This window comes from Zalophus californianus, chromosome 5, assembly GCF_009762305.2.
Source record: "Zalophus californianus isolate mZalCal1 chromosome 5, mZalCal1.pri.v2, whole genome shotgun sequence".
Classification (NCBI taxonomy): domain Eukaryota; kingdom Metazoa; phylum Chordata; class Mammalia; order Carnivora; family Otariidae; genus Zalophus; species Zalophus californianus.
In genome coordinates this window covers 44,184,548-44,210,251 of record NC_045599.1, presented here as the reverse complement: position 1 = coordinate 44,210,251, position 25,704 = coordinate 44,184,548, and the positions used below count along the sequence as shown (strand labels likewise).

General features: G+C 39.8%; 1 protein-coding gene and 1 long non-coding RNA gene across 15 annotated transcripts in view; one reads left to right on the top strand and one right to left on the bottom strand.

Moving 5' to 3' along the window:
• LOC113928874 overlaps nt 1-21,311 on the bottom strand; it is a 70,706-nt gene extending 49,395 nt beyond the window's left edge. Inside the window, exon 1 of the long non-coding RNA XR_003521990.1 lies at nt 20,788-21,311. This is a non-coding gene — a long non-coding RNA (uncharacterized LOC113928874). The remainder of the gene's footprint in view (nt 1-20,787) is intronic.
• The window catches only part of PDE4D (phosphodiesterase 4D), a 1,508,086-nt gene that overhangs the window by 1,251,018 nt on the left and 231,364 nt on the right, over nt 1-25,704 (top strand). The window contains exon 1 of one of the 14 annotated variants that reach the window (XM_027605107.2): nt 9,082-9,099. The exons of 12 other annotated variants lie outside the window; for them this stretch is intronic. The gene's annotated coding sequence lies outside the window, so the exon portion shown is untranslated. Of the gene's footprint in view, nt 1-9,081; nt 9,100-24,674; nt 24,731-25,704 lie in introns of those variants that run through there. One more of the 14 variants, XM_027605109.2, reaches the window with a different exon arrangement.

Here is a 25,704-nt window from a genome sequence, read left to right as displayed (position 1 = left end):
ACAAAACTCCTGGCAGAGCCAGGATTTGAGGCCAAGTCTCAAGATTGCGATTCACACACACACACATACATAACACACATATATGCATACATACATACACTCATGCACGCACACATACATACATACTCAAAGTCAATTGAAAATAAAGTTTTGATGAGGCTAGGTTTGACAACCACATGATAAGTAGAAGTTTGAGTTTGTTAAAATTTTTCAAAAACTCAGAGGGTTTATTGTCAATTTTATTTTTCTCTTAAACATTTTCTCCCATTGCTGGCATGTACGGTTATAAAAATAAATTACAAGTAAACAGATAACAGTTTTCTGGCTGCCTTCATGTCTGTGAGCCTGACACGGATCCCAGAAGGAAAAATATGCTGCAAGGAGGCTTATGTGATGTTGCTTATTTAGGGATCCTTTGACCACTTATTTACAATATCCAGTTACAGCCCCATTACTTTCCTTTTTGGGCAAAAGCACACAGTCACTCGATCATTATTTTGGCGGAATCTGACATTGCCTGCCACTTCGAATGTGTCTTTGTGTGCCCAAGCTCATAATTGCAGTGTTTGAGTTTGGAGCTCCCCTGACAACACAATTAGCACCAAATTTACCGTCGGCGGGCACCTTGGTGAGGCCTGCCTCAGAGACCTCTTTGTCAGCGAGGAGCACAAGGCAGACAGGTTTCATTTTGCATCATAAATGTATTTCCAAAAGTAGTTACTCACTGAATTGTGTCGTAATAACACATATTTTTATAAGTACAAAATAAACATGTTCATTGTGGAAAAAGTGGGAACTACAGAAAATACATGTTATAAAATATGAATAACCTGTAAATGCAGCATCAGGGATAGCCATTATTAAAACATATTGGTTTATTTCCTGCACCACTTCTTAAAGCACATACTCATACACAACCATATTCAAACACACACACACACACACACACACACACACACACACACACACACACGTAGATATAAATAAAGAATGAACAAAATTGGGTCCTGGAAGTTGAACATTTGAAACATAGTTATTGCCATATATATTTTGTTGTGTGTCAGCTGACTCTCTGTAATTTTTTTAATGTATATTTTATTTGGCAGTTTTTACTTAACCTTTTTAATAAGCATTTTCCCGTATCATTCAGTATTCTAAGGAAACCTGATACTCTGATGGTGGTATAGATTTCTTTTTACATATAATAAAATGATTAATTGAGCCTTTCTTTTAATTGTTGTACATTGATGTTTTCCCCTTTTTTCTCTGTTATGAGTAATGGTTCATTGAACATATTTGTAATAGAAATCTTAATCTGTATCTGCGACTAATTACTTAGGCAAAATTCTTGGAAATACCATTACTGGGTCAAAGAGTTTATATGTTTATAAATCTCCCAATACATACTATATTGCCAGATATTTACTGAAACAGATTTGACTCTTACTTAAAGATAATTGTTCTTTAAAGAAATACTATGGCAGATTCTTTTTAAAAAAAAAAAGCAAAAATTTGTCATTGGTATTTAATAAAATCTTAATTTTTTTTAACATGTCATCCAGTCAGACACTCTTGTCTTATAGATGGAAAAATACGGCCCAAAGTCCATAAAAAAGAGTAGCACAAAAATCTTTCTTCGAAATCTGGCCAAAACCAGTTACATTTATATTATCAATTCAGTAGAGAAACAGTTTGGGACATTTTTTGGTGGAGAATATTTCAATATTTTATTTTAAATGTGGTGATATATTTTGACCCTTATAAGTAGGGCCCCTCTAGTAAAAATAAGAATCATTGTATTCAGTCTGGTTCATGTAGCCATAGCATGCAATGAAATTCATGCTGCCCAGACAATGGTTCTCAAACTATGGTGTACAGAAAAAATGTTGTGTGTTCATATTTTAAATATAGAGTCCTGGGCTTCATCCTTCAGATCGATTCGGTAAGCTCTGTGTCAGACTGATAACTATTCATTTTAATGAGCACCCCAGTTAATTGTGAGGCAGATGGTCCATGGCCACACTCTTAGAAATACTGGGTATGATGATGAAGAATTCTGACTTTGGTGCTTTGACACCAGCTTTCCATCTATCTGTAATTTAGATGGAAATTAAATTACATGTCTCTGCCTCAATTTCCTTATCTACAAAGAGAGTCAGGAAACTTTAGCTTTCTCTGCCTGGGATTGTTGTGAGAATTAAAAAAATTAAAAAAAGAAAATTAGCCCTGCAAAAGGATTCAGCATAATCTTAAACACATAGTAGATAGTCAGTAAGTACTAATTTTTCTTTACGTGGATAGTGAAGTCCCTACATAGCAAAATCACTCCATAAAGAGTTATTAAGTTCCTATACAGAAATGAATATATCAGAGTAATTTGATTCATCTGTTTTCTGTGATAAGTTTTCTGAACAAAAAAAGTCTGATACAGAACCTTCAGGCACTTTTTAATTTGTGGCTACTTCCTAGTGAAGATTAATGTATCTGAAATGGCTGGCTGCTAGATATGCCAAACAATTTAAGTTGGACTAATTTGGCTAAAGACTCTACTTTGACTAAAATAGGATACCTTAGAGCAGAGGTCAAATGTCTTAAGAGAAAATATCAATATGGCAGCATAATTTTATATAATCCCCAAGGAAAAACCCTCTCAAAGGCCTACTTACTTCAAGTCATATTTAGTTAAACTACATAACTTAGACATTCCCCTGAGTGCCAGTGGAATTTCTCCCAGAGCTGTGACTTTGTCAAGCCAAGTTACCCTCCTTCCTGAGCCATGGAAAGAGACAGCATTTCTTGAGAGGTTGTGGTATGTCAGTCATTCAACTGGTGACTTAAATATTCTCTCATTAAACCCTTCTAAAGGCCTTTCTTATACCAAGGACCTTGTGAACAATATGTTAGGAACAGAACAATAGCCTTATGGGGTTCAGGCAGCCAAAAGGCTGTTTTGCCCAAGTGCAGAAAGAAGCCATTCCTGCCAAGTTTTTGTGGCTGGTACAGGCTGGTGCTCTTGAAGAACAGGGAACATGGCTGGACCCATTGTCCTGCTTGCTCAGGGCCAGGCAGGATAGCCCTTGTTTCATGCCCTTTTATTGACAGTTGTTTTACTTCAGTAGGATCTTGTTGCTTTTATGGTAGTGAGATTGTCCTTAATTGGTTTGAACTTCGTCCAGTTTCATAGCAGAAATTCTTACCATGGAGTTCGTAAATAGGCGTTAAGGAGCTGTAACTCCCTTAAAAGAATAACAATAAAAATTTACAAAGCACTTAGTGTCCCACAGCGTGCTAAGCAGTTTGCATGCTTTATCTCATTTAAACCTCATAATGGCCCTGTCAGATAGGTACTGTATTTATTTCCATTTTGAAGATGAGGAAAATGAGATTTAAGGAGGTTAAATAACTTGCAGAAGCTCTATACCTACATAGCACCAGAGGGAGGGTGTTTACCAAGGCTATCTGACTCTACAGTCCTTAGGCTGAATCACTAGGCCATACTGAACTTTCTGGAATTATGTCCAAGGGTATGTGTGTGTGTGTTTATGATTTTTTCTGAAGCCTATATTTATGAAGATTTTCAAGTCGTTTGATTCTTAAAGGGATCTCTGATCTCCAAAATTTGAAACTCTCTGCACAGGGTGGCTGTATGTATAGACTAGAACGGCCCCAGCAGAAACAGTCTGTTCCGTAGTCTACACTTGTGCTGTCTACACTTGGGCTGTCCATTTAACCACTTTCATAGTGGGAGATCTGCAGGTCTGGAACGGAGAAACATGTGCTTCATAGACATGTGTGGCTCACTACCACTACCATTTGACCACACCTCTCCTTGGGCCCCAACACCAGGTTGATACTAGCTTTCAAAAAATGAAACTTAGGCCACACATTAAATATCCAGAGAACTAGAAGAGATGCAGGAAAATAAGAGGTGAGCTCAGGGACAAAGAAATCATAAATTTGGAGCATTCTATTTAGCTTGATCTTATCTTGCTAAAACTGGCCTGTTACCCTAGGCAAAGATTGGAATATGCTAGTCAATAATAAAGAGTTTTCAACTAGTTGATAGTAGTGAGATTCCTCTTTTTAAAGAAAAAAAGAAAAAAAAGGATCAAAGTCACATCCTCCCCTCTGCTCTTACAAAGGCCCAGCCACTGTAAAAGAAGTCTTAGAGTCAAAGTAATCACAGAATTTTTTTTTATGATAGAAACTATAAATATACTAACACCTCCATTAAAAATAGAGGTGGAGTGTCTGAACTGAGGAGGTTGTGTGTTAGACATTAGTTTCAGTGGCTGGAAGGCTTGCAAATGACCATTTCTTTAGTGTTTTGCTGGCCTCAAGGTACATGCAGTGAGCCAAATTAAGACCCTCTTGGGGTGCCTGGGTGGCTCAGTCGGTTGAGCGTCTGCCTTTGGCTCAGGTCATGATCCCAGGGTCTGGGATCAAGTCCCGCATCGGGCTCCCTGCTCAATGGGGAGCCTGCCTTTCCCTCTGCCTGCTGCTCCCCCTGCTTGCAAGCTCTCTCTCACAAATAAATTTTTTTAAAAAATCTTTAAAAAAAAGACCATCTTATTGAACTATCAAAGAAATAGATGGGACATTCTGGTATATTTAAAGGAGAAAGAATAAAAAGAGAATTAACAATTAATTGATATACCACTTTGAAAACACTGCCTTGGCGCTTTTACATTCATTAGCCTGTTTTGGTTTTCTAAATGTTGAGTGTTTTATACTCCATTTCAACTAGTGTGGAATCTCAGGCTGAGAGTGCCTAAGGAGCTATTGCTTAAGGTCCCAGGGCTGGCAAGGAACAGAGCTCGTTCAAAATCCAGATCTATTCCAAAGCCTATGTGGTTTCTGCTAAGATATGATACTTTTGGGGAGCTAAATAGCATCTGGGGACCCAGTTTTGGTTAACTGTATCAATTTTTTTAGTAAGGGATCTAGAGAAGGGACCCTAGGGAAGCACTAAAGTATAACGGATAAAAACATGAACTTCAGGCAGGTTACTTAACTTCTCTGAGCATGGTTTCTTTATCCAATGTAGTAATAAGAATCGACGATGGATATGAAATGCCAAGAATAGTAAGTTCTCTCTTGTATTTATCTACTATTATTATTGTGTTATCCTTAAACAAAGGCCCAGAGAAAGGCCCTGAGAACAGGAGCGGTAGGGTTCCCATGGGCAGTGGATCGCCCACATGGGGACTGTCTGGGAGGGCTGGCTGCTAGGCTATCAGCTCTAATTCTGCCTGGGAATGCAGCAGCAGAGGGCAGGGTTAGGGAGAGCTTGACAGGTAGGTCTTCCGTGAGGAGATCCTTCAGCAAGGTAATCGCTGTTACCAGAGCTAAGAAAGATGTGAAAGATCACACTTTCTCTCAGGGACACCAGCCAAAGTTTGAAGCCTCCAGAAGAAAGCATGGGTGTATCCACACGCAACAGAGCTCTGGAACTCATACCCCATGGGGGTAGATTTGAATGCTGGCCTCCCAAAATTGTTGGCCTCTTTTACCAAACAGAACTCCAGCAAGGAGATGGGAAAAACCCTTCTTCTGTGGTTCCGTTTCCATGTTTGCCATTACTTAAGCGGTATTTATTTTGGTAACAGGAATGCCTGGCTTCCAGAAGCAACTTAATCGCCACCATTCCAAAGATAACTTTTCTGAGGTAATCTCAACATCAGTAGAGGACACAAAACATTATCTCTATGCAGTAAATAGCTCAGGCTTCTAGTTACTCTCAAGGACGCCGATCTCACATTACTTACCATCTTACGGTCAAAAAATACCTTTGCTTTCACCTCACACTATAAGCAAGACTGGAAAATGAGAGCAATCACTGTATTCTGCTCGATACTATTTTGGCACAGGTAGCACATATTTTATTACAGTTTTTATTTTGAATTTTGAAACATGTATGAGATTTCTCAGGTGAAGTGGAGCCTTTGCTATAGTATTCAAAAGGGATAAGTCTGATTCAGGGGAACCATTTCTAAAGGACAGCACCCCTTTCTCCTTCTAGTTTTTTTCTCTTCGGTAGTGGAGCTGGGGCTAATAAGAGGCAGATTTCGTTATTCCAGATGACAGCATCAAAGGCAGTAACAACAGAAGGCAATTGACTTGTTTTTCCTACTTCTTTCATAAATCCACAAGAACTGGTATTTCATTGTGTTTAAGTACAAAACACGCACTCCCATTTCTTTTTTCTATAGATTTGTGAGCTCAAACCTATTGCCCGAATACTCAGTTAATTACATTATTTAATAATCCAAATGGACATGACAAGGTTTTAGTGTTACTTCTGTTCCTAGTTTACAGAAGTTATCAATCTATTTGGCTGAGAAACATGAAGGACAAATCTCTCCTTATGCTAAGCAGGGCTTTTATTAGCTAAGTGCCTTTCTGTGACACAGGAAATAGCCAGTGTTTACGGAGTCCTGGTCACATGCCAGGACCGTAAATCTGTTTTCTAACTAATCTGTTTTCCCCATTTCGTGGAAGAGGAAACTGAGGCATGGAGAGGTCGAATAACTTGGCCAAGCTCACAGAGCTAGTAAGGGAGAGAGAGTGAAGTTTGGAACCCAGGCAGCCTAACCCATGTGTTCTTAACCCTCAGGATATAGTGCCTTGTAGTGTTCTCTGAAGAGGAGAGGTTAAATTCTCAGAAGCTGGCTACCCTCCACAGGAAGGCATATGCATAAAACTGAAAAACAATTGATAGACGAACCATGAGAGATGATGGACTCTGAAAAACAAACTGAGGGTTCTAGAGGGGAGGAGGGTAGGGGGATGGGTCAGCCTGGTGATGGGTATTAAAGAGGACACATTCTGCATGGAGCACTGGGTGTTATGAACAAACAATGAATCATGGAACACTACATCAAAAACTAATGATGTAATATATGGTGATTAACATAACAATAAAAAATAAAAAAAAAAAAGACTAAACTGCCCTCCCCGTGGCCCCCTCATCACATGGCTGTGAGGCTTGTCCTCCGTCACACAAAAATAAATGACCAGGCACCCTCAAAAAAAAAAAAACAAAAAAACAATTGATAGTCGGAAAAAAAAAAAAGCAAGTGCTAGTCGAAAGACTGTCTCTCCTACGAAGTAAACAATCCGGCACATAATGAGTACTTACTCTGTGCACGCACTTGAGAAAATGCATTTCAGATTTTATATTGCTGAGTTCACGCGCGCACACACACGCACTCAACTTTATGAGGGCAGTTCTATCTCTTCATGCTATAGATGAGGAAACAGAAGCTCAGGCAGATTAAGTAAGTTGTTTAACAATTTTCCGATTAGCAAGTGGCAGATTCAAGACGCAGAGAATTTCTCTGTCGCCCAAGTCTGTTATTTTCCCACTACCCCATGGTGCCTCCTCTCCCCTTTCATTCACTTGATCATTTAATATGCATTTATGGAGCATCTGCTGTCTGCTGATGTCTTGTTAGGCAGTATAGAGCAAGCACAACATTTAAATTCATAGCATCAAGGTTCAAATCTCAGCACCATCATTAACTAGCAAGTCATTCGATTTCTCTGAGTTGCAATTTCATCATCCATAAAATAGGGGGTGACAATAAAATGTTTTTCATAGATATCTTATTGTGAGCAAATAAAATAATGGGTGCAAAAGCATTTGGTAAATAGTAAAGCATTACGTAAATGCTATTTCTATTATGATGATTAAAGCAAATGGTATGTAGCCTCCCAACCTCAAATAGCTGGCCTGGGGCAGTTGATAAGGGAAGAAAGGTTTCTGAAGCCAGTTGCAATACCCTGAGGTAATACTTTATTGAGGACCTTAATAAGATATCTGGAATTGCAGGAGCAGGAACTGGACACATATTAGATGTCAGGTTAGTACATCTGGAGCTTTGAATAAGAAGCAAGATTTCATGGGTAGAAATGGTGGGAATCGGATGAAACTTCATCATGTGTAAAATGTACTCCAGGTCTGAGAACAGCTTGAGCAAAAGTATCTTTGGAGCGCTGTGAATTGTATAAGACTGATGAATCACAGAGCTGTACCTCTGAAACAAATAATACATTATATGTTAAAAAAAAAAAAAGAAGAAGAAGAAGAAGAAGATAGCAGGAAGGGAAAAATGAAGGGGGGGGGAATCAGAGGGGGAGATGAACCATGAGAGACTATGGACCCTGAGAAACAAACTGAGGGTTCTAGAGGGGAGGGGGTGGGGGGATGGGTTAGCCTGGTGACGGGTATTAAGGAGGACACGGACTGCATGGAGCACTGGGTGTTACACGCAAACGATGAATCATGGAACACTACATCAAAAACTAAGGATGTAACGTATGGTGATTAATATAACATAATAAAATAAAATAAAATAAAAAGTATCTTTGGAGAGACCAGAACTTAGATTTGAAGGAGGTTGGGTCTAGATTTTAGTAATTTAAATATTGTGATAAAGAATTTTATCTTAAAAAAAAAGGATTTTAATCTTCTTTTGTAGTTTGAGTAACTACAAGAGTAGTTATTCAAGAAAACAACATAATCACATTTTCTCACCGCTTCAACTTATCTTCCCTCTCCTTTCCCTCCCTTCCTCCTTCCCTCCCTCCCTCCCTCCCTCCCTCCCTCCTTCCCTTCCTCTTTCCCCTTCCTTTCTTTCTTACTTCCATTCAACTACAGTAGTCTCCCCTTTCCATGGGGGAAAATATTCCAAGCCTCGCAGTGGATGCCTGAAACTGAAGATGATATCAAACCCTACATACACTATTTTTCCCTATACATACAAACCTATGACAAAGTTTATAAATTAGGCACAGTAAGAGACTAACAACAATAATTAATAAAATAGAACAATTATAACAGTATACTGTAATAAGTTGTGTGAATATGAGCTCTCTCTCTCTCAAAATATCTCACTGCACTCTACTCACCCTTATTCTTTTGTGATGATGTAAAATGATAAAATGCCTATGTGACAGGATGAAGTGAGGTGAATGACATTGTGACATGGCATTAGGCTACTGTTGACCTTCTGATAATATGTCAAAAAGGGGATCATCTGCTTCCAGACTGTGACCGACCCTGGGTAACTGAAACTACCGATAGGGAAACCATGGGTAAGTGGGGCCAAAGGACATACAAAATCCTGACAGCAGTGTAGAGAAGGGTGTAGAGCAATAGGACATGTGAGCAGGGACACCTCCTAGGAAGCTGGCGTGATATTTTGGGTGAGAACAGCTTTGGATCTGAATGCCTTGCCTCCCAAGTGAGCAGAGTACAGGAACAGGAGTTCAGTGCTGTACAGTTGAAAACAGGAATGCTAAAGCTGGAAGGGGCCTTGCAGACAAATCTGGTGTTCCTAACTTGACAACACATCGAATGGCTTGGGCAGCTTTCTAAAAATAGAGAGTCCTGGGCCCAACCGCAGATCTACTGACTCAGGAGTATGCAAAAGGAGGCCTAAGAATCTGTATTTTTAAAAAGATTTTATTTATTATTATTTATTTAGCATGTGTGCACGCATGTGCATGCAAGCGGAGGGAGGGGTAGAGGGGGAGGGAAAGAGAACCTCAAGCAAGCTCTCCACTGAGCGCAGACTTGTTGCTGCGGGGTTCAATCTCAGGACCCTGAGATCAGGACCTGAGCCGAAATCGGGTGAGATGCTCAACGACTGAGCCACCCAGGTGCCCCAGAATCTGTGTTTTTAAAAGTCTTTCTTGAGTAGTATGCAGATCAGTAATCAAGAATGACTGGTAGTCATTCTCTTTACGTTACTTAAAATTACTGAATCCCACAAAAGTCAAGAGCTGTCAAAAGTCAAGTTGCGCCAAAGTCACAACTAGTTGGTAGAGGAGTTAGAACTCAAACTCAGGGCTCTCAATTCCCAGCTCAGTGCTTTGGCCCAGGGTCAGTTCTTACCTTTCTGTTATAAAGAAATAGATTCCTTTTTTTCCCTCAAAATTTCCTTAGATTAAGAAATAGGAACGTCTTTGTTTTACAAAGCTGGTCTGTGATGTATTTAAATAAGTTTAATCACATTGTTGTTTGCTATACCCTCCCCCAAGTTTTATTAAGCATTTACCACACGGTAAGGCATCACAATGTGGTTAAGATGATTAACAAGGTAACCAAAGTGGAGGACCCTTACTATAGTCCCTCTTAAGATTTTGTCATACTATTATTTAGAGACCTGTAAATACATCCATTCATTTCAGCAAAATGTCACATTCTGCGCAAAGGTTTTGAACATTGTGCTCAAGGCAGTTCGATAATATCTCACAGTGAGTTCTAATAGGGGGACATTAGAATAAGAATTTGTCTTTGTTTCAAGCTTTATGGAATTAAAACTAATCCAATCGTTCAATCTTCCCTGTAAATCTTTAGTGCAAAGATCAGAAGATTTTGGTGTGAATCATAATACAGCCACTTAAATCAGTGAGACTCTGGGCCAACCATTGCTCTCCTTCCTGAGTCTCAATTTCCTCTTTGCAAAGGAGGATAAGAATCCATGCCCCCCCCCCCCCCCCAGCCCCGCCGCGGAGTGCCCAGGGTCACTGTGTGAACGCCACTGAACAATGGCTATGAAAGGGCTTTAGAAACACTGTGGGACTATGCCAGAAGCACAGGGGGGAAAGGCCTTCAGGAGGAATTCCTTTGTTTCCCCCAGGACAGGACATCATAGTCCGGCTCATAATAGAGGCACAGCTGGAGCTCATGGACAAGGCAAGTGCCCTGAGAGATGATTTCCCTGCTGCCTGAAGGACCAGCTACATTAATGGCAAACATGGTATTCAAACTCATAATTACGCTCCAAGTTTAAAGGCATGAGGGAGGAAATCTTTTCCCTTCTACCCTTCTAGGTTTTTTGGCTGGCCTAATAATAATAAGTTGACTTAAGACAAATTAACAGGAGAAAAACAAATTTAATTTTGTCCATAAAGGAGCCTCCCATAGTCATGGGAGGGTCAAAGATAGGCAATTGAGGCTTATATGCCTTCCTGACCTCAGAAGAAGGCTCTAGGAGTTTGGGGCTCCAAAGGGAAGGAAGACAATCCACAGGAAGATGAGAAGAACAAATGTTTGCCCTGCCATGCAAGTGTCTTTCTGATGTAGAAAGCTGTCTTTGGTAATAGCTCTCTTCTTGGTACAGACTCCCAATCTACATTTTTTTTAGGGACTTAAGGGGGAGGTTCAGAGCTCCTCTTGAGTCTGTTAGCCTTAATTGCTAAAATAATCCACATGCCAAAGTGGTACCTTCTGGGGCAACCTGCTCTGAACCCCACCAAAGGACAGCTGTGTACGGAGAAGCCAAGAGCAGAAGAAGCGTAGACATGGTTTGGATTTTTTTCCCCCTCTTGTCAAATTTAATTTCTAGTTCTAAATTTTACAGGAAAAGATAAAGAAGGGTAAAAAAGTCACATTTTAAGTTTTTTTTTTTTTTTTTTTTTTTTTTACGTTCTAAAGATAGGAAAAAAGCAAGAAAGTTACCTACATTGAATAAATGCTTATACTCTGATTTGGAATTTGTGGAGTACAGGCATCTCTAGACCTATTTTCAACATGTGGTAAAATTAAATTTTCAAAGTTAGCAAAGTATATAGTACTGTTTGGGGTTTTTTCTTCCAAACTAAGTTAAAAAACTGACATCTATTCTTTTTTTTAGACCTCTCAGTAGCTTAATATATGAAAAAGAATAAAATTTATCTTATAAAATTTATTTTCTATAAAAGTAAATTTCAAATTAAATTATCAGTGGTACTTATTTATCTAGGCAGGCTAGAGATGGAGGTTCTATTCACATATTTCACTATGGTAGTACAATGTAGTACTAAATATTTTGCAGGCCAGGAATCAAAACATTTACAGTGCCTGTTAAGAAATACTATATTTAAAATTCTGGCATGACCATTTTTAGCCAGTTAGAGAAATCTTTGCTATGTTGAAAGGCTGTCCCATTATTACAGATGGCCCCGTTTATACTGTCCTTAGAGCTCTATGTACCATTTTGGATTCCTCCTTAAAAAAGTTACCTTCCCAGCCCCTCCCTCCAGACATTCTGCCTGTCCCCTCTACCAACGGACTTTTAGGTTGTCTCCTAGAGTTTGCTTTTACAAACACTGCTGCAGTAAATAATTTTGTAAAACCATCGTCCCTTATGCGTGCAAGTATTAGACCACTGTTTTTGTGATAGGACAAATAATACTCTGTAAATTTTATATTAAGGATTATTATATCCTGCCCTACGGCACACATAGGATAATGACAGAAGTGTAAATAAAAGTTCCAGACAGGGGCGCCTGGGTGGCTCAGTCAGTTAAGTGTCTTGACTCTTGGTTTTCACACAGATCATGATCTCGGGTTGTGAGATGGAGCCCCATGTGGGGCTCCAGGCTCTGCACTCAGCAAGCAGTCTGCTTAAGATTGTCTCTTCCTTTCCCTCTGCCGCTCCCCCCACAACCTAGTGCGTGCTCACTCTGCTCACTCTCTCTAAAAAAATGGTATGTCTTTTTTCTTTTTAATAGAGATATAATTGACGTATAACGTTAAATTAGTTTCAGGTGTACAACATAATGATTCTGTATTTACATATACTGCACAGTGATCACCCCAATACGTCTAGTTACCCTCTATCACCACACAAAATTACAAAAAAAGAATTTTCTTGTGATGAGAAATTTTAAGATTTATTCTTTTGGTAACTTTCAGGTATGCGCTACAATGTTATTGATTATAGTCACCATGCTGTACATTACATTCCCATGATTTATTTATTTTATAACTCTTGACTCCTTTCACTTTGACTCCTTTCACTCATTTCACCTATCCCAAAAAAGTGTTAAGTCATTTTTTAAAAAGAGTTTAAATGGGAAATAATCCAAAAATGGGAGCAGCATTACACAGAAAAAATTCGATAAAGGTGAAAAAAGAGGGACAAAATATACACAGTTGAATAACAGAGTCCATCCAGAAAATGGGCAAGTTGGCAGAAATGGATGACTATATCCAAATATGTGGAATATATCATTAAAAGGAATTTTAATGGCTAAAGGAAAATTTAACTTTTTTTCAAAAACATAGTTAATGTCAAAGCAAAGGAGGTAGGCAATAGAATTGCTTTGCCCCTTGAGATGAATTGACAAGAGGTCAAATGTGTTTAGAAAATAGCCATGCATTTCTCTTAGCTATGGACTTGGCGAGTCAATAGGATTTATGAACAGTCTCACCATGAATTTGGTTGTCCTGAGGGTAGAAAGTCCCATTTTAATTTAGAAGCAGAAACTCACTGCAACTACTAGTCCTATGTCTTCTCAGTTAACTTCATTCCTCCCCAACAGTGTCTGGCAATAGTAGATGGTTGATGAATATTTGCAGAATGGAGAGACTCATTTCTGTGACATATTCCGTCACCTTCAGAATGTATGGGTCATTTGAGTTTGATCTCTAAGGGGACAACAAAATGCTTTCTCATACCAGAAATACATTGAAGCTTAGTGAAGGAAACCAAAAACTGAACTCCACTCCATTATTTAAGAAGCTCTGTAGCCAAAAGAATCCTCAGGTAATTTCCTTTCCTTCCTCTGGAGAAGTACATCTGACTCTCTATTTAGTCTTAAGAGTTCAGAACAGGAAGGGCCTTAGGCATCTGATTCAACCCACAATGTTCCCAGACTGAAGAACCAACTCAGCCCTTATTCCTTGCAAATGAGCTAGACAACAGTAAAGAGTAGTTCTATTCTAGATTTGGGTAAGCTATGAAATATTCCTAGAATTTTTTCCCACAGACTCTGGCCCATACTCCTAGAAATGTACACATTCAGAATGGCATTCTGGTCCAGAATCCCATTCTATTTTTTTTTAAAGATTTTATTTATTTATTTGACAGACAGAGAGAGTGAGGGCAGGAACACAAACAGGGCAAGTGGGAGAGGGAGAAGAAAGCTTCCGGCCTAGCAGGGAGCCTGATGCAGGGCCCGATCCTAGAACCCCGGGATCATGACCTGAGCCGAAGGCAGACACTTGAAGAATGAGCCACCCAGGCGCCCCCAGAATCCCACTCTAAATAACGCAAGTCTAGCTGGGTCTGGTACTTCAGAGACCTCATTGACTCAAGTGGAGCATGGCTCCAAATCCTGAGGGAAGCAGATTCCTTTCTTACGGTAACTCTTCCGTGATTCAGAGACAGATTCATGCGTCAACCTCATGCTTGAACTGATTCTCTCCAGCTTTTCTGATTGGCATCAAGGCAGAACAGAAACGGATTGGCTTTTGCTCTTTACAGAACAATTACAACTGTGTGTAATGATTATAAACTTACTCTCTAACACTTAAGCACTTGGATGCTAAGAAATGTCTTCATGAGATCATGAAAGTATGTGTAACTAAAGGAGATCAAGGGGGTGGGGGAACCAAACGAAGTGTGAAAAATGGTAGAATCAGAGAGCTAGTGGGTTTCACTTGGGCCTCTGTGGGGAACTTTTTTAGTCCAGAGGTAGATCGAGTGTGAAATGTTAGACAGTTTTCCTTCCAGTACTGCCAATTTAGTTTGGTGCAATGCAGTGTCTTAGATGATACTGTGCTAACACATGAACCCCCCAAATCAAGTGTCATAAAAAAATAAGCTCGGTTTTCATCAAGTCACTGTCTAGAGTGGGGCTTAGGGGGCAGGGCAGCTTTTCTTGCTCTCATTCAGGTGCCAGGATCTGTGTTTCTTACCATCCTGTGTTTCTTACCATCCTTCACAGCTTCAGCCCTCCTAGCATACTGCTGGCTAGAGAAAGAGCCTGTAGATGAGCCTGTGGGAGGGGTCGTGAGCCAGTCCTGAAAGTGGCATACGATATTTCTGCTCACATTCATGTGGCCAAATCTAATTGCAAAAAAAGCGTGGAAAGGAGGACTTCTTGTATGCCCAGGAACAAGCGGAGAATGGAAAAAACGGAATTTGGTGGACAGCAAGCAGAATTTGCCACATTCACGGTCCTGATGATTGAATTCTATGCTTTTCCAAGATTGTTTTGTCTTTAGTCAGGATTATATACAAAACCATTTCAAGGAAATATAAAAGATATCTTTACTCTTTAAAATCATTGTTGAAGCGGATCCCACAACTTTTTGGCTGTCCACCCCAATGTCTTTAAATCTTTGAAGGATAATTTGTAAGCATGTGCAATTCACCCAGAATAAGAGCTCACAAAGGAAAGCTAATTTCAGTGTGCCCGTAATGCAATGAGATGTGTGCTGTTTGGTGTGAGCATTTTATTCTCCGTGATACATTTTTAAAGAATTGCAGAAGAGAGTGCTTGTTTATGGCCATCAGAGGGTAATATTCTTCTAATTGCTTTACCCTGGTAGAATAGAAGAAATGATATCAAATTTAGGCCCCACAGCTCTTGGCAGCCCTTCTCTGTTCTCTTCTATCCCCATCAAAGTAGAAAAAACCCATCTGTTTGGATCATTGAGGTTGGAAACGGAGTAATATCACTTCTCCAAAATAGATTTAATAGTATGGCTGGTAAATTGTTTCCTGACCTGTTTAAGGGAGAGTCCAGACCCAGAGAAAAACATGGTGTATGAGTCTTCATATTCATTAGTGGAAAAAAATCAGATTTAGGTTATATTTTTAAAGGCAATTCTAGTAGAACTATTATAGTTTTTGTTTTCAGTTATAATCTTGCCTAGACTTAATCTACTTGACTTATAATATTTTAAATGGTATTTTCACAAAGGATTCATAATTTAATAATTCTTATTCATTCAATGAAGCCATTTGGAAATTACTTTTTGATAAGTCTAAATACATGAATAGCCAGGAGTGAGACTAAGAACCCCATTTTAAAAGCCCACCCCTCAAAAAGATAATCATAATTTCTGTGAGACAGGTATGGTTTAAAGAACATCCGTCTTCAAACCTTCAAAGTGATTCTAATATCCTACCTGGTGGACTCACTCCCGACTCCTCCAGGACAGCTGATAATCACTGATCTGGAAGACTATGCATGTGCAAATAGCAAGAAAAATTCTGAAAAACAGGAGTAAGCTTTGAAAATTTGAGCAATAAATACATCAGTAAATAAATAGAAAATAAAGGATGAAGAAAGAAATCACCTCTGGAACAATTCATCTTTTATGAAAAAACATGGTACTACATTTCCCATTTCAGTCATTCTGTTGTTTTTCCTGTGCTCTCATGCTCCATCATTGCCTCACGTGCAGATCAACTGGGAAATTAATGCACATCAAGCTCAGAGCCCCTCACTCGCCAGGCCCTTTCCAGGTTCTAGGAGGGAGGGGTATTGGAGCTTCACATAGTAACAGGTTTTGTAAAATTTGTAAAACTAAGATTTTTTTTGGTATGATTTTTCTCAAAGCAGACTCTCAAAACTTTATAACCTTCATGTACCACAAAACCTGGATCCCGCCCCTGATTCTGTGACTGATTGGTGGTCAGAAAGATACTCAAAATAACTCATATTAAAATGCCTTTTTTTGGATACCTGGGTGGCTCAATCGGTTAAGCGTCTGCCTTTGGCTCAGGTCATGATCCCTGGGGTCCTGGAATCAAGCCCCACATCAGGCTCTCTGCTCAGTGGGGAGTCTGCTTCTTCCTCTCCCTCTGCCCCTCCCCCCTGCTCATGCTCTCTCTCTCTCTTTCTCTCATGCACTCTCTCAAATAAATAAATAAAATCTTTAAGAAAAAGTAAAAATAAAAAAACAAAATGCCTTTTAACACCCTAGCTTTCTAAATGCCTTTCCAGATAATTTCTTCAGGAGAACTAATCAATCTCATTAGTTGGTAGGATTCTTTGTTTTGAAAAGTGACTGATTCCTGGCCAAAGTTAAAAATAATAATAAAGTCCATTTGAAGAGAGCCACACAGGTAACCATGGTAAATAATGAGGACATAATGAATAGTGCTGCATCTAAGGATATTAATGCATTCATAATACAGATATTTCTTGAGCAACTACTATGTGCCAGACATTATTTTAGGTGCTGGGGATACATTAATGACCAAAATAGATACAAATCTTTGCCTTTGTAGAGGTTACATTCTAATGGGGAGAATAAGATAAACAAAATAAATAAAGCTTATCCGAGCCTGATAAATGCTGTGGAGAAAAAAAAAAACAATAATAGAAGGAATTTAGAAAAGGCTAGGAGATTAGAGTAGGAATTTATTTAATTTTTTTCTGGTAACTTAATTTTTTTCCAGCGTCACTGAGATATAATTCACATAAAACATTGTGTAAATTTAAGGTGTACAGTACAATGATTTGATATCTGTTCATCACTTTTTTAATATATAAAATGATTACCAACATAAGGTTAGTTAGCACATTCATTACTTCACATAGTGACAACCTGTTGTGTGTGTGTGGTGAAAGCCTTTAAAATTTACTCTTAGCAATCTTCGAATATTTAATACAGTATTATCATCTATAGTCACTGTGCCATACATTACGTTCCTGCACTTTCTCATCTTACAACTGGAGGTTTGTAGCTTTTGACCACCTTCATTATTTCCCCTACCTTCCCTCTGCCCCTAGCAACCACTAATCTGTTCTAGCTGTGAGTAGTTTGTTTTTTTAGAGTCCATGCAATGTGATCATACAGTATTTGACTTTTTCTTTCTGATTTATTTCACTTAACATAGTGCCCTCTGATTTCATCCATGCTGTTGTAAAGGGCAGGATTTCCTCCTTTTTTATAGCTGAATAATATTCCATTGTTTTTTATCCATTCATGGTCGATGGACACTTTGGTTGTTTACATGACTCGGCTATTGTAAATAATGCCACAGTGAACGTGGGGGTGCAGGGATCTCTTCAAAATAGTGATTTCATTTCCTTTGGATCTATACTCAGAAGTGGGAATGCTGGCTCACATATGGTAGTTCCATTTCTAATTTCTTCGGGAACCTCCAAGCTGTTTTCCATTGTGGCTACACCGATTGACATTCCCACCAACAGTGCACCGTGGTTCCTCCCACTAGGGGGCTAGAAAAGGCTAGGAGATTAGGGTGACAGTTGTAAATAGAGTAGCCCGGGAATATCTCTTCATGAAGGTGACATTGAGCTGATATCTGGGTAGAGAATATTGGAGGCAGAGGGAACTCCAAGCACAAAGGCCCCGAAGACGGGCTGCTTGCATGTGTTCAAAGAACTGCCAGGCGGCTAAGAGATTGAGGCAGAGTGAACAAGAGGGAAGGAGGTACAGGATAAGATTAGAGAGGCCTCAGGGACCCAGATCACTCCTAGAAGGCCATGAGCCACTGTGAGGACATAGTAGTTACTATTAATAAAATAGGAAGCCACTGGAGGATGGCGAGCTGGGGTGGCAGGGATGTGATGGTATGTTAGCAGTATCCCTCTGTCTGCAGCACAAAGAATAAGCATGTGTGTGGCGGAAGTAAGGGGCACACCATTAAAAAACAGTGTTCCACTGAGGGCTTATCCAAGTGGTCTTGGTTGCTCTGAATCACAGAAAAATAAATAAATACAGAAACCCCCTCACCTCCACCTGGTTAACACGACCCTGTTCCTCTTTGGGCTTGTGCTTGCCAAAGCCTAGATGAGGAAGAGTGCATTTTGGAAATATCACAGTTTAGAAGTGGTCTTAGAGAACAGCAGGTTGGCAGTGACCCGTTACATGCAACATGAGGAAAGTAAAGCGGAGAAACTTGGCAGAACTGCCTCTGATGCTCAGGTCTTCGCTGCTCTCCCCGTCCCCTCCCTACTCTCCGTGTGAGATCAGCAAATGAAAACGGTGGCAGGGGAAAGGCATGCGTGCTTGCTTGTTTTATTCTCAATCACAGAGAAGCCTGAATGACTTTTTTTTATATAAATTCAGGGCCACTAACAACAATGAAAATAGACACATCCCATTGTCGGCCATGTATCAGGTTAAATCTGTATTTATGACTTGGACTATTGGTTATTTGTAGAGAATTGCTGCCAGTAGGGGCCTCAGCCCACGCCTGCAGGTTTTGCCGCTGACTCACAACCCCCTGCTTCCATGTGAGGACCCATTCGAGATCCTTGGTTAAGCAGAATCTCATTTAAGAAGAGATTCCTTTAAAATGATCATTGAAAAATCTGTAAGCCTCAAGTAAAATAATTCTTGGTTTGGACTTTTTTAAAATGTTAGAGCTAACAAACATTTTTTGGAAAACTTGGCCTTTTGCCAACTCATTTGGCAAAAATCTACTGCCCAAATCCAGCTTGTCCCTTCTGGCTTCCAGTCCAAACATTAAATGTATGCTGTCTTTTTCATCTGGAATCTTTTTTATTGTCCTGTGTCACTTGGGAGTGTCATTGACAAGTCACAAACAAAATGATGTGTGTTTCCAGAGATCACTTGATAATTTTACTCGTAAATAAGCGTACACCTTTCACCTTTGTGCCAAGCTTTCGTTTATAAAAAATCATCTATGAAAACAAAGGGTGAAATGTTCCTGTTCTTAAATGCTAATCCTCTGTGCAAATGTAAGTATGATGCAAACTAGCAATGCATACCATCATTTAACTGTATAATCCACCAGCGTGGCTAAATATCATGTCCTGCCAGGGTGTCCTATTTAAACTTGAGATGCAGTGTTTGATTGATTGGAAAAGAATGCTTTTTGCTACAGTCTCATTTCTATAGATAATCTGAGCTAAGTAAATATTAAAATGGGGAAATTTCAGAAGCAGGATTGTCTTTACTCCAGAGAAGCTGTTTGACCTGCAGGGAGATCTCGAATGGGAAATACCTCTGGCATTAATTATAAACAGGTTTCATAGCCTTATGGTATTGATAAAAATGGATAAAATATTTATTATAAAGAGAAAAGATATTTTAAACAGATTATCCAGCTCTGGTTACACTTATATTAAGCTTGCAGATGAACCGACCCCCACACCCTCCCCCCCAGTTCGATTGGATTCCCTTGTAGAGCCAACAGCATGGGCTGCAGTGTACATAGGAGAGTCGAGCATAGGAAGAAAACAGCAATGTCTTTGTGATTCCACGTCCCCCAAGTACACCCAGTACTGTAGGACTGTTTCTGCTCGTTATATTCGCATTATATTCGGTTGGAACCCCACCCAGGTGGTTGGGACCTCCATGCCCTCCATAGTTCCTAGCAGGAAATGGTTCTTTCTCCTCAGTGAGGAGTATCTTGAGAAAAATCAAGCGGCTCCACTCCTCTCCCCAGATGTTATCACACTGGAATCATGACACTGGGTGGAGACCAAACAGCAGCTAAAGCTGGAAGAGCCTTCTGGGTGCAGTGGCTCTTACCTCACTGCTTCCCCAGGTTTGATTCAGGTGGTTTGGTTGCCCCACCCTCCTGGTTTGCTTTCTCTCTCTCTCCGTTTAGGTCCTTCCCAAAGCAGTGTATTCAGGTACAGAGAATGACCTAGAAGGAAAGTCCCCCTCAACGAAAAAGGGCAATAACAATAACAATGACAATAGCTGCTAAATACTGGGAAGGTACTAGCTGCCAGGCAGTGTGCTAAATGCTTTCCAAATGTTTTCTCTTCTAATCCCTTTCGTGGCCCTGGAGCTAGGCCCTGGAATTATCCTTATCAGAGCTGGGGGCTTAGAGAGGTACAGTAACTTACCCAAGAGCATGCAGCCAGAAAGTGGCAGAACCAAGATTTGAAATTTAACCCACCTTTTCTATCTCCCAAGTGAGTGTTTTAACAGGACCATTGGCTATCTCCCTATCCGGGGCAGTAAGATCTTTTATTGTCAACACGCCAGTGTCCTTAATACACAGTGACAGAGGCAGCTCTCAGATGCTCCTGGCATTAGGGGAGACTTACCGGGTTCCCACCAGCATACAGCTTTCAGCAGCTGCTTGTCCTCTCTGGGGTCTTGCCTTGGGAGCTCTTCACAGATGCTTTGATAATGGGACATCTGTTGATAGGGGCTTCCAGCAGCTGCCCTCTGGAGTCCTCATGTCTCACCTCCTCTGGGCTCCACCCCGGAGATGCAAGGTCCTGAGGGTCAGGCTACATGAGATGAGCTGCTTACCCAGTGCAATAGCAGGACTGTGGCTCAGGGGAGAGCCCAAATTATGGCCAAGAAGAGAGGAAAATGTCTCAGCCAGAAGCATCAGGCCAAAGGGTGGGAAATGACTCCAAGCAAATAACCGCAAGATCAGGAGACCCAAACCGTGGGAGCAGTGGAGGAAGCTGGAGTGAAGGTGGGTCAGGAAGGGTAGCTGGTAGTTCTACCCACACGGCACCGTGTGGAGAGATAGGGAGCCGTTTGGCTGATTGGTCAGTTTGTCTATTATCTGTATGGTTTTTGTGTGGAATAGGGTCCACAGAAAGGGACGGGCCTGTGGAGGGAATGGTCCTGAGTAGTCCTAGTATTCATGGCCTTTAACAGTTTGACTGCAACAGGTCAGCTGATCATTACTCTTCCCGCCCCGTTGTGGGGGGCCATCCACAGCTGCATCGGTGTTTCTCCACAGATGCCTTCTGGGTGAAAGCCAGCTCCGTTAGAGAATGTATGCATCCTTGAACTGCATTAAGGACAGCAAACATGTAGAATAACAGAGCATCTCACTTAGCTCCATTTGCTAAGACCTTGTGCAGACCCACTGACTGTCCTTATTCCAAATGAACTCCTAAACTCTATAAAGAAATCCATCAGACGGTTACAGCAAACACTCTTTTATACCTTACTGTTGTATTCAAAACTGGAAAAATAAGAAATGTGGCCAGTTCCAAAATTTGGGGACTTATGAAGGCAGTCTCAGAATTAGACTTGGCATGCCAGATCTATAAGTTAAGGATACTTATATTTGAATGATCCTTTCAGAGAGTTACCATTTGAAGTTCCATCCAGGGAAGGAAGCTAAGAGATGTTCTTGTACTTTTCTAATGGTTAGTAGGTGGATTTGCAATAGAGACAGACACACAGGGATCGTTCACCTGGGCTCTGGAATAAAGACATCTTGAGTTTAAAACCCACTTACAAACTGCATAGCCTCGAACACATTACTTAACGTAGAGCCACTACTCTGTGACCCAGATTACTCACTTGTCAAGCAGAAAATATAATGCCTACTTCAAAGGGTTATTGTGGAGATTCAATGAGATAATGTATATAAAGCACAGAGCGCAAGGTCTGGCTCATGGAAAGTATTCCAAAAGTTTTACTGTCATTATCATCAATATGATTACAATGATCACCATCATCATTATTACCCTCCCCAATTCTTCAATTACTTTCCCAAGCTTCTGCTAATCTTTTACTTGGACTCTATCTCTTTGGCTGTGAGTCATGGGAGAATTCGTTATATGAAAGTGTTTGCCAAAGAATGTGCTTAGGAAGTTCACAGCTGGTCTCTTCTGTTCTAATATCTAAGGTTAGGGTTAACCTTCACTGACTTCTTGTTTTATTAATCATGCCTTGACATGGACTGTTTATAAAGTTATGTTTCAAAAATAAGTAGCTTATGTGAACCCGTCTATATTTTCAGCCTAAATCAAGTTAATTTGCTATTCACGGAGAGAAGCAGTACTGCCTTGATTTGTCCCAAACCTGTCTTCTCTGAAGGAAGCTCCTTAGTTCTAATTTTTGAACAAAAGAGCTTCTCAGGGTTTTTTTTGGTTTTAAGTAAATGTCTAATAAAACATCAGGGACCGTCTTTCCGATCATTCTCAATCTGTCAACCTAATACTAATATTTACTAGTTAATATAATTTTGCCAACCTTTGGTAATCACTTTCTACAGATTGTGAGGTTTTATTTTGGTGATAATCGTTAAGCGGTTGTTTTCATGAGTTTAAAAAAATAGTTTTGGTCCTTATTTACCGTAGATATTCCTTAGGGTGGTGGTCTCCATCTAGTGGACAAATTTTTATAATACAGCCTACGTAGAAAAATAAAGCCCCTACAATAGCCCGTATCAAGCATTTTATTGACCTATTAATAAATTTTTGGTTTTAGTAAGTAGCATTATTGTAAAGATTATTAAATATTTTAAGATACTTAGCACTATTGTTTTCCAAAACTTACAGTGAAATGTTTCTTTAAGAAGTTGCTTAACTTAACTGGAAAAATTGTAATAATAAAAAAAGAATTTACTGATTTGGGGGATTGTATTGGTATTACTCAGTTGAACTGTCACATTCCTGTATCTCTTATATTTCTGCTTGTGCATAGCAGTAAGTATCTTTATTAAAACAGTAAGAGCATCTTGATATTGAAGGGAAATAGACATAAACGTTTTCTTATGTGTTCACATTAGGTCCTTCTCATACTGAAGAGCTGCAATGACTGTGTCCCCAGAGCAGAAATCTCCCCTTTCTCTCTTCCTGTTCAATGGACTTTAGTGTCTTTCAGCTGAATGCCAAATACCTTCAAAAGCCTTCTTAAAATACGACTATTATATGAAAACTTCTCAGAAGTCTGGATTAAACCCAGCTTGGATTAATCTTATCACCTTTATTTTTGTATCTTAGTGTGCTCATAATAGGTGCTTAACAAGTGCTCATTTATTTATTTATTTATTTAAAGATTTTATTTATTTGACAGAGAGAGACACAGTGAGAGAGGGAACACAAGTAGGGGGAGTGGGAGAGGGAGAAGCAGGCCCCCCGTGGAGCAGGAAGCCCGATGCGGGGCTCTATCCCAGGACCCTGAGACCATGACCTGAGCCAAAGGCAGATGCTTAATGACTGAGCCACCCAGGCGCCCCAACAAGTGCTCATTTAATTAAGCATATCCAAGAAGAGCTTGTCTGAGGTCCTGAATAAGTCTCTCCTGATTGGAGATCCTTTCCCCCTGACCACCCTCAGGATTGCCCAAAGTCCCACATGCATGAAGTGCCTTGTCCAGGTGAAACAGATGTCCCCTGCTTGCGCGTCACAGTTGCTAACATACATTTATGGTTTACACAATTATTCATTAGAGCTGGAAGAGTTTCAGGAACAGTAGATGATTAAATCCAAAGTTAGCTCAGTAACTTTGGTCAATTAACTTTTCTAGGAACTGGTATCCATGTCTATAAAATGACTGTTCAACTCGAGAACTTCTCATTGTCTTTGGTGACCAAATAAATACATCTATAAAGTGAGGCAACTCTTTAAAAAATTTAAATTGGAAAACTTATTTATGAATGGCCAAATTAGATTATGGGTTTTTCCTTTTTTTTTTTTTTTTTTTTTACTAGATGGATTAATTTGGAGTCAGTGTTTCTTTAGTTATAGACTCATAGGTGATTCATGAAACATCAAACCCTTCACTTCCACATTGGCCTCCAAATCTTGGGGTCATAACACTATTTATTAATAACTCTGATGGAGAAAGTAAAATAATGTTTTTAAATTAACTAGTTAATAGTTTGGGTAAATGTAATGGGAAAAACATTGATAACAGCTAAACTTGAAATCATTTATTTATTCGTTCAACTGTTTTTTAAACCACATACTTACTGGGCTGTCTGAGCTATTCCAGTCCTCTCATAAGAGCACATGAGACTTGACGTTAATACTCGTTGATACCTGACTAGAAAAGCTCTTTGTAGAAAGTTTATCTCAATTGTAAGGACCGTGACATTAAGAACGGTGCACTTGTGGTTCTGTCTTTTCCCAACTCTAAAATCTGTATTGCCCAGCACAGTACCTTCTATTTATTCAGTCATCTATTCAAACTGCTTAGTAATGGTTTCTGAGCTGCCATGTGAAGTGCTAAGAACACGCAGAGTCTCTATTCTCAGAGAACTAACAGTCTAGGAATAGAGACCAAGTGGTAAGCATTTTCAGTTCGTTGTAAATACTACCAATAGGGAGCGGGAAGATGTCCTGGGAGCACAAAGAAAGGCATTTCGCAAAGGTGTGGGACATCAGGGCAGCCTTTCAGGTAAAGGGTAAGTCCTCAAGGATAAGTAACAATGAGGCAGGGGATAAGAGGGTTGAGTAGTCAGGGGAGCAGGAGATTAGGTAATGATGGCCTGAGTGAGACAAGGAGGTGGTAGTTCAATGAGTGGAGCATAAAGTGGCTGACGGAAGAAGGTTGCATGTTGAGGTTGGCAAAATGGTTAACTGCAACTGAAAATGGGTAGTTCAGACTCTGTCAGTCTAGCCAAGAAATTCGGACTTTATCCTGAGGACAGGAGAGAACTACTGAAAGGTTTTGACCTGACAAAGATCATGGTCCGGTTTACACTTTAGGAAGACGCTCCACAGGGTACAGAGTGGAAAATGGATTCAAGAGACTAACTTAAAGGGTCTTATAATAGTGTAGGTGAGAGTTGATGAAATCCTGAACTTAATATATTGGACTTGCGGGTGGAGGGAAATGGATATAGCAGAAATTCGTGTTTGGATGGGTGTAGGCAGGAGGAAGAGAGAGCCCAGGTCTGGGAAAGCGATGATGTTAGGCATATAATGGGAACTTGTTGAATTGAACCCAAATCGTTACAGGATTACTATGGTTTTGTTCTTTCCTAAAGATTTTAGTAGAACTATTCTTAGTAGAATGGTTCCTTAGTAGAATTTACTTAGTAGAACTATTCTTTGCAGAATGATTCCTTTTTAACTCAGGATTAGAGAGACACATGTCTTGTATCTAGTTGATTAACAAAAGTACCCAAAACTTAAGGAAGACAAGAATATGAAGCTATGTGTCCTTTTTTACTTTTGTGTGTTTTAATATTGTCATTCCTTAATAGTGGGAATCAGCTGTAAATGTTCCCACTCTGACTTCCTAAACCGAAATCTCCC